This window comes from Camelus ferus, chromosome 3, assembly GCF_009834535.1.
Source record: "Camelus ferus isolate YT-003-E chromosome 3, BCGSAC_Cfer_1.0, whole genome shotgun sequence".
Classification (NCBI taxonomy): Eukaryota; Metazoa; Chordata; class Mammalia; order Artiodactyla; family Camelidae; genus Camelus; species Camelus ferus.
This window is the reverse complement of record NC_045698.1, coordinates 30,222,856-30,232,626: the sequence shown is the minus strand read 5'-3', so window position 1 is coordinate 30,232,626 and position 9,771 is coordinate 30,222,856. Positions and strand designations below refer to the sequence as shown.

The window sequence follows — 9,771 nt, the reverse complement described above, 5'->3', positions numbered from 1 at the left end:
ACCTTGGGCAGCTGGACTCATAAAGGGGTCATCTAGAATATCGAGCTCCTGTGGGAGGAGATGCTTAGAGGGGATGCGGGCCAGGAACATCTGGCAGGAGTTCCTTAGACAGGTTTTGGTATAGGGTGAGGAATATTTGGACATACGGGATTTCCCCCCATTTATGGCCTCTTTTACAAAATAGGCCTAGCTGCAAGATGGTATTGTAATTTAGTGATCTGCTCATTGACCAGACCTCTTTGTCCCCTAGTTTGTATTGCGGCCATGCAGTATTACAAAGGAAAATTAATTTTTTTTCAACTATTCTTTTTAAACTTTTTCCGATTTACTAATATGCATCCTAACAGGGAGTCTTTTGGGATACTTGTAGTTGTCCCCATTTTGTTTAGGATGTCCTATCCATGAGCCTGAGGTGGCTCCTTTAGACTAGTTAAGGAAAGGAGCAAGGGCCAGAGGAAGAAAAGATGACTAGAGTCCCAGGGTCTAAATCCTTTAGAGGGAAGGAGGAGACGTAGGTCCTGAATCAACTAAGCAAATTACGTTTTGTTTAAGAGAAACAAATAGTGTCGAAAGGTGGAAATCTAGAACGAAAAGGGAATGCTATAGCCACAATGCCTCTTAGACCAGAGATCCGTAGGCCCACTAAGGGAGTGTCCGCCTGTGACTCCCACTCAGGGGCACTGTAACCTGTGACCCCACTAAGGGACGCGAAAACCTGTGACTTGTGGAGAGCACTCTCCGGTAACTCTCGCTCAGGGGTGCTTGAACCCACAACCCCACCAAGGAGTGCTAAAAACCTGCGACCTTGCCAAGGGGTGCTAAAACCTGCGACCCCACCGAGGGGTGTGAAAACCTGCGACCCCACTGAGGGGTGAGAAAACCTGAGACCCCACCAAGGGGTGCGAAAACCCACGAACCCGTGAACAGAGCACTTGCGGGTAACTCTTGCTGGTAACTCTCAAAACCCGCTATCCGTAAAGGGAGTGCCCTGCCCCCGACTCCCGCCTACGGATGCAATGAGGCAGTATGCCCCGAGGTCACTCAGGGAGGGCCAGGCTACAAATTTTTAAAGTGGAACTCCCGCAGTCCCCCAGTTTGGGCCCCCTTTTGTAATTCTGGCATCTTGGAACCAGACCAGCACTGTGTAGAGAGGTGGAAATAGGCTCAAAGAGCCATGGAGGGGAAGCTCACCCAATCAGGTTGCCTGTTACTTGCCACATGGTCTTAATTTGGATGTCCGAGTGGTCACCTTGGATTTTCTCAAGTCCAAAGAGACAGAGCGATAGAGGAGAGAATGAGAAAAGATCGAGGGGAGAAAAGCCTTGGACTTGGGCTCCTTCACGGCTAGAGAGCTGGTCTCTGCCAGATTGGGCAGGCAGCGTCAGCTGCCACCTAAGGGCTACTTGAATCTGCACGGAGCGGGAGAGGCCCCCTGCCACCCTCTGAAGAGAGGGGAGCCGTAGCCCAATAAGCGGGTCGAGATTATGCCCTTCGAGCCCTGTTTCTTTATGTAAATGCCCCACGTTGGGCGCCAGAGATATGATGCAGGTAAACAGATGTGGGGTGTGAGGAGGGCCGTGTCCCAGGCTTCGGTTGAGCCAGTGGGACATGCCCTGCCAAGCATGGGTCCTTGGCTTCACGCAGGAAAGTATTCAAGAGCAAGCCACAGTTGAGTAAAGGTAGATTTATTCAGAGAGATACATTGAAAGGCAAGAGAAAGGCCATAAGGTGTGGGGGTTGGGTGCTCAGATTAAAAGTGGGTACATACTCCATAGACAGAGTGAGGACCATCTCCGAAGAGGGAGAGAGAGGGGCCGCCCCCGAGGCGCTGTGTTGCTGGTTTTTATGGGCTTGGTGGCTTCATATGCTAATAAGTAGAAGACCAGTCTAAGGGGAAGGGGCTGGGATTCCCGGGAATTTGGCCATTTCCCACCCTTTGAGCTTTTGTGGCTAGCCTTGGGACTGCCCTAGTGCCTGTGGGCGTGTTGTTCACCATGTTAATATATTACAATGGGCGTATAATGAAGCTCAAGCTCTATTAAAAGTTAAATCTCTCATCATCCAGAGCCTCAAGGCCTACTGGGGGGTTGAATCTTTCACCATTTTGATGTTAATTGCTGTGGCATTCCTTGAGTGGCTGTGCACTGCCCCCTTCCGGTCTCATAAGGACCAGGTACCTAGGAGAGCAGCTTCATAAAGAAATTCCACTTTGCAGGCTATCACATGTGCTTTTAAAAACATTATTATATCACCAATACTGTTACTGCAGTATGCCTAGATCACCCAAGTTAACCCTTTCCGGTTTTTTAGATAATACTTTTATTAATGTAATACAAGTGTGTAGTAAGCAAAACAAGATAAATAAAAAGCACAGCAGAATTAATCATGGAAACAACATCCTCCCACTCTAGCCTCCCTCTTCCCAGACCTGTTCTTTGAGCTGCTTCTTTGAGGCAACCTCTTTTAATCTTATTTGGAGGGGGAGGTAATTAGTTTATTTATTTATTTAAATGGAGGTACTGGGGATTGAACCCAGGACCTCCTGCATGCTAAGCACACTTCTACCACTAAGCTATACTCTCCCCTAGTCCATTAACTCTATAATTTCAGTCTCCTCTCCCTCCTTTTCTTTTCCTCCTATCCTTCCATCTTCCATCTTGTGTCACATCAGCTATAGTTTTACATTTACGTTACTATAATTCTATACGATAATAACCATCATCCTTCATGCTTAAGGCAGGATTTCTCAACTGTGGCACTGCTAACATCTGGGGCTGGGTAAGTCTTGACTGTGGGGACTCGCCTCTGCATTACAGGTGGATTAGCATTATCTCTGGCCTCTGCCTGCTAGATGACATTCAGAGTAGCTCCAGATAGTCCACATATCTCCTGGGAGAAGGGAGTAAAATTACTCCCAACCTCAGTTGAATCGAAGGTAGATTCAAAAATTGAAAACTAATGTTGCTGGAAAATTTCTAAAATGACCAAATTCCCTGCCCTGGTATACACACACCTTATCCCAAACCTAGGGGTTGCAGCAAAAATTTTTAGTGATGAAATTAAGGCCACAAATCAATTGATCTCTGGATAGGGAGAGTATCTGGGTGGGAATGACTTCACCACAGATCCCTGTAATTCTGGGTCTAGAGGTCAGAGACAGAGTAGTCAGAGAGATTCAAAACAGGAGAAGGATTCAAGATGCCATGGCTGGCTTTGTAGATAAGAAGGGCCAAGTCCCAAGGAATGTGGGTGGCCTTAGTTGTTGAGACGGGCCCCCAGCTGACAGACAGCAAGGAAACAGGGACCTCAGTCCCACAACTACTAGGAACTGCATTCGGCCAGAACAAGAATGAGCTTGCAGTGGATTTTCCCACGGAGCCTCCAGAGGGAATGCAGTCTCACCAATACCTTGATTTCAGCCTTCTGAGATCGTAAGCAGAGAACCCTGTCATGCCACATCTGGATTTCTGACTTACAGACTGTGAGGTAAGAAACAGGTGTTGTTTTAAGTGATTAGGTTTATGGTTCTTTGTTATGCAGCAATAGAAAATTTACACAATCAGTAAACAATGCTTTCACCATCCTGACTATGTAAGCATTGGTCTCTGCTGGGCCAACTAGTGTGCTAGAGTTTAATCCCCTTCTCTAACAATGAACTGTGTGAAATTCACCTTTCAGGCAACTTGAGCCTGATGAAACATGACTACTTCCTACATTATTTGTGTGGTTTAGATATTTTACTTCTTTCCTAGGTGTGGCCAGCCCTCCCTGTGACCTCTATATTTTTCTATTATCCATGAACAAACAGAACTATGACTTAAGTTTCACAATGTATATAACTGATTTGATGCTCTTTTGACAACTGTAGCAATTTTCTTTTCTTTTTTTTTTTTAGTGGTTACAAAATCATGCTTTCCCTGTGGTAAACTTAAGAGACCTCCAGGTTCGTCCCATCCTACCCACAATGCTGGGGTGATGCTCTTCCTTAAAATTCACTGCCAGAGAATTTGACCAATTGGCATATTGTAGTCTCTCCATCTTGTTACCTTTCTACCCCTAAAAACATCTCCTACATCCAGGGTTTAGCACATAGTAGGCACTCAATAAATATTTACTGATAAAACATATGTAGGCAACTGGTCCCTCGTTTGGCCAATGATGGTGAAAATAAGACACCACGGGAGAATTGCGCACTTCTGGAACTGGTGCAGGAAAACAGGTGGGGTGCGAGGAGGGCCGTGTCCCAGGTCTCAGTTGAGCCCCTGGGACATGCCCCGCCAGGTGTGGGTCCTTGGCTTCACACAGGAAAGAATTCAAGTGCGAGCCACAGTTGAGTAAAGGTCGATTTATTTAGAGAGATACATACTGCATAGAGTATAAGGAAAGAGAAAGGCAAGGAAAGAGGTGGGAATTGGGTGCTCAGATTAAAGTAAAAGTAGGTACACACTCCACAGACAGAGTGCAGGCCATCTCCAAAGAGAAGGGAGCGAAAAAGAGCGGCTAGGCGTGGTGTTACCAGTTTTTATGGGCTCAGTAGCTCCACATGCCCACAAGTGGGACCATTCCAACTGCCTTGGCGAAGGGGCTGAGATTACCAGGAACTGAGCCACCACCCATTCGTTGGCCTTTTGCGGTTAGCCTTGGGGCTGTCGTGGCGCCTGCAGGCATGTTATTTATCACGCTGTTACAATGAGCATATGATGAAGCTCAAGATCTACCTAGAAGTCAAACCTCTTAATCCTCAAGGTCAGTTAGGAGTTGAATCTTCCACCACTTTGGTGAATCTTCCACCATTTTGGTGTTATTTGCTGTCATTCCTTGAGTGGCTGTGCCCTGCCCACTTCCCTCCTGTCTCAGAGTGACCAGTCTCTACTGAAGAGTGAGAGGGATACTAAGGGTTAAATTCTTTGAGGTCCTGGCCTGGGAGAGTACATTGACTAAACCCAGTGTGCCTGGGCACCACTGTTTAAAAGCTTCTCTTTTATATATATATATATATAATATATATATATGTATTTCAATTGAAGTATAGTCAATTTACAATGTTGTGTCAATTTCTGGTGTACAGCACAAGGCTTCAGTTATACATGAACATACATATATTCATTTTCATATTCTTTTTCACCATAAGTTACTATAAGATATTGAGCATAGTTCCCTGTGCTGTACAGTATAAACTTGTTGTTTATCTATTTTATATATAGTATTAGTATCTGCAAATCTCAAACTCCCAATTTATCCCTTCTCACCCCCTCAAGCTTCTCTGAATCTCAGAATTTTTGTGTTTTACTTCTTCCTTACAGCTCTAATACCAGTCTGTCCATAAAATGGACTTTATCTCTATTTCTGTATATCTTTCTCCTGGGGGATAGTGATCTGTTATCAGTGAATTAAAACAAAGAAGAAAGAACCTTCTTTACAGAGGAGGTAGGGCAGGAGAAAGAGCTTCCAACAGACTGACTTTGCTAAACCCAGACCACAGTAAAGGTAAATTGTACAATCTGGGAGAAAAATCTAGGTTTAAGAAGAAGTAGGGTCATAGGGGTCTTGGGGATTATAAAGGGTGAAGAAAAGAGATGACTCCTTATTTGATTCTCAACTTACAGAGCTACCCTGGACCCACCAAAATGGCTCAAATGAAAAAGACGAAGATACCAAATATTGCTGAGGATGTGGAGTAATTGGGACTCTTACGTGCACTGGTAGGGTGTAAATTAATAACAGTCTCTTTGGAAAACTGTCTAGTGGTATCTACTAAAGCTAGATACCTAACCTGTGACCCAGAAATTCCACACTTAAGCAATATCCAGTCAGGGAACTATGTTCACCAAAACACATGTATAAGAATGTTCATAGCTCTCCCCAAATGGGAACTACCTAAGTGTCCATCAGCAGTAAAATGGATACATTTAAAATGCTATATTCATAAAATGAAATACTATCAGTGAGAAATGACCGTCTATAACTCATGTGTCAATATTGGATGTATCTCAAGTATATTGATTAGACACAAAGGAGTCAGTATTGTTTACCTATTGGTATGTAACAAATTACTCCTAAACTTAGTGCTTAAAACAACAAACATTATTATCTCATGGTTTTCATGGGAGAGGAATCTGGGAGCGACTTAGCTGGATGATTCTGGCTCAGGGTCTCTCATAAGGCTGCAGAAAGTTGGCATGGGCTGCAGGTATTTGATGGCTTGACAGGCGGACCCCCTTCTAAGGTGGCTCACTCACCTTGCTGTTGGCAGGAGTCCTCAGTTCCTTGCCATGTGAGTTTCTACATGAACTGCCTGAGGCTCCCTGTGACAAAGCATCTGGCTTCTCTGAGATGAAGTGATCCAGGAGAGAGAACAAGGAGGAAGCTTGGGTGCTTTTATGACCTAGTCTTGGGAGTGAAATGCCATTGCTTCTAATGTATTCTACAGGTCACACAGACTAGTTCTGATATGCTGTGGAAGGGGACTACACAATGATACAAATACAGAAGTCAAGAATCACTGGGGATCATTCTTGAGGCTGGAATATCCATTCTGTATGATTTCATAAATATAAAGTACAAAACAGGCAAAACTCATTTATGTCGCCAGTAGTGAGGAAAGATGATGACTCTGGGGAGAGGACAGTGACAGGAAGGAGGGAAGGGAGGGGCTTTGGGGGTGCCAGCAATGTCTTGTTTCTTGATATAGGTGTAATTATATGGCTTTGTTCACTTTGTGAAATTTCACTGAGCAGTAACTTATAATATGTTCCTCTTCTGTGTGTATATTAAGCTTTGGCAAGATAAATATAATAAGAAAAAGGAGGAGGAAAGAAAGAATAAAGGGAGAAAGAAATACAAAGAGAGGAGGAGAAAGAGAGGGAGCAAAGGAGGTAAGGAGGGAAGGAGAGAGGGAGAGAGAAGAGAAGAGGAAAAGAAAAGAAAAAAAGAGCAGAACTCTGAAAGACCCCCATAGCACATAGGATTCATGTACTGTGCATGAAAAATCAGGCCATTTAAGGGAGGTGCTTGGGCTGGCCCAGGGGCCCAGGGCAACAACTGAAAAATCCTCAACTATTTGATTGCTGTAGAACATGACCCATGGGCAGCAGTTTTCTTCTTATAAACCCAGGTGCCATAACTTCTTACTAAAGACAGCTGAAGATATTTAGAAGCAGGAGTAGTGAAATTCAAATGTCTTCAGTATTGTTCCATCCTCTGGGTATATCACACCAATAACCAAGAGACAAAAGACTGTCAGCCAGCACTGATACAGGACACCACATCTTAGTCTCTTTGGCTTCTACTGCTGTCTTCGTGTGTGGCAGCTAATCTAATTTCCCAGCTGGTGCTGAACATGCCATGACTTCTAACACTGAAGGACAAGTCTTAGCCAATATGAGGCTGATGATTTTGCATACTGGAGCTTCTTTGTCATTTTATCTCTTGGCATTCCCTCCTCTGACATGCTGTCTTTGAAGTATCCAAGCAGCGCTATCTTGAGTTCTCAATCAAGCAATTCATTTAGAACAGACTGCCTAATCTGGGGTGCATGGGGTCCTAGACACTCCGGAGAGACTGAGGAAGTCCTTGTGGTTTTAGACAAAATTTTCATGTATATGTGAACTCTTACATTGAGTGGACACATGTGTCCATTGCAGGGGAATGGCTCAGCCGTGGCATCCAGGTGACCTCGCACAGAGCCACCCAGGCCGGGCAGGCAGAGGTTTGAACCATAGCTCATGTGAGTGTTGGCAGAGTGCCTTGGGATCCTCCTCTCACTGGCCCTTCTCTCTCTTTGTTTTTGGCTTACTCGCTGTATTATTTTTTAGGGCTGCCTTAACAAAGTGCCACAAACCAGGTGGCTTAAACAATAGAAATTTATTATCTCACAGATCTGGAGGCTAGAAATCGAGGTGTTGGCAGGCTTGGTTCCTTCTGAGGGCTGTGAGGGAGAATCTGTTCCATGTCTTTGCCCTAGCTTCTGGTGGTTTCCTGGCAATTGGCATTCCTTGACCTGTAGAAACACCAGCCTGATCCCTGCCTTCTTCTTCACCTGGTATTCTTTCTGTGTGCATATATCTGTCTTCAAATTGCCCCCTTTTATAAAGACACCAGTCCATATTAGATTAGGGCCTACCCTCTTGACTTCATGTTAATTAATTAGATCCATGATGACACTATTTAGAAATAAGGTCAATCTGACACACTGGAGCACACAACTGAACCCTTAACACTTGCTTTGATGATGGAAGCTGCCACGTGGGAAAGGCCCCCGTGGCAAGGAACTGAGGGTGAACTCTGGCCAATAGCCATTGAATATCTGAGTCCAGTGGCCTGTGAAGAACTGAATCCAGTCAACAACCATGGGCCTGGAAGTAGATCCTTCCCCATTTGAGACTTGAGATGAATTCAGCCCTGACCAATACCTTGATGACAGTTTGTGTCTAGGCCGACATCTTGGTTGAGCCTTTCGAGAGAGTCTGAAGCACAGAACTGAGCTAAGCTGTACCTGGATTACTGACCCACAGATATTATAAAATAATAAAGGTGTGTTGTTTTAAGCCATAAGCTTTGAGGCAGTTGGTTATGCGGCAATAGATAATGAATATAAAGAGATGAAGTAATGAAAGAAAAGCAAAAATGGCGACAAGTTCTACAATTAAAGAACACACACACATTGAGATTGGGAACCAGATGAGATAGTTTCTCTTAAATATATTAATAGAAAGTATGGCCAGCAGTCAGTCTAGAGATATATAAGGGCCAAGAGGGCTTAACTTCAAACACAGATAATTCAAAGGCTGGTGGAAACCTGACTGACAGGGTATCTGAAGTCAAGTGGAGTCAGGATGAGAGGAATGTTCAGGTTTGAAAGATTAATATTATCTTAAGATACCAGAAAAGACCCTGAGGCATAAGAGGAATTATTTCTTATTTAATAATTTTGAGACGATCCCATTCCTGACTATATTCATAAAAACTAAATATTTGAATCAAATATCCTTCATTGTCATTGACACGGTGCCATGTCTCTAAACATAAAAACCAGATAGTGAGCTGACTTTTTTCAGTCAGACTCAGCCTAAACTCTACTAAAGAAGTGGTAAGTGTTGCAGTTCCCTGAGGCAGTTCAAAGCCCAGAACAGACAGGGGAAAATGTTAAAAAAAAACACACACATACCAGGAAGCCAATGTTCTAATGGGGAGGAGGATAATAATTAGTAGGTGCAATAATAACAATAATTAGTATAGGAACTAATTTGAGTAGCAAGAGACCTAGTTATTAGAGGAAAACTTCTAGACAAGATCATTTTTTGTTAAGCCACATCATGCCCTGAGAACAGTTCACTGAGTTTTGCCTTTGAATGGTTGTATTTAGTTGTAATGAGTATGCCCATCCAAACTACAAATACCTTCCATCCAAATAAAACATTCCCCTTAGCTAAGAGTTACACTGAATGCTGCCTCAGGCAGCCTCCTCCAGTAAATAGGCTGTTTACTAATCACTGTTTGTTTTACTTGGGACTCTGGTCCACATTCTGAAACAAAAAGTACTCCAATCCAGACAGAAGTTTATTTCCCTCTTCTGACACAGCACCCTGAGTGTAAACAGTCCAGGGCTGAAATGCTGGTGCCGTCTGCCATGTTTCTCTGCTGCCCCTCGTCCACACGGGCAAATACGGCTCACCACCATGTGTGCTGGGGCCACACCCCAGGCTGCAGTAAAAAGCGCATTCATTTGCCAGGGCTGTCCATAACAAAACACTACCAACCGGGTGACTTATA

At 44.1% G+C, this 9,771-nt stretch overlaps 1 long non-coding RNA gene across 2 annotated transcripts in view; it reads right to left on the bottom strand.

The window, feature by feature from the left end:
• The window catches only part of LOC116660957, a 32,009-nt gene that overhangs the window by 5,635 nt on the left and 16,603 nt on the right, over window positions 1-9,771 (bottom strand). The gene's annotated exons all lie outside the window — the stretch shown is intronic.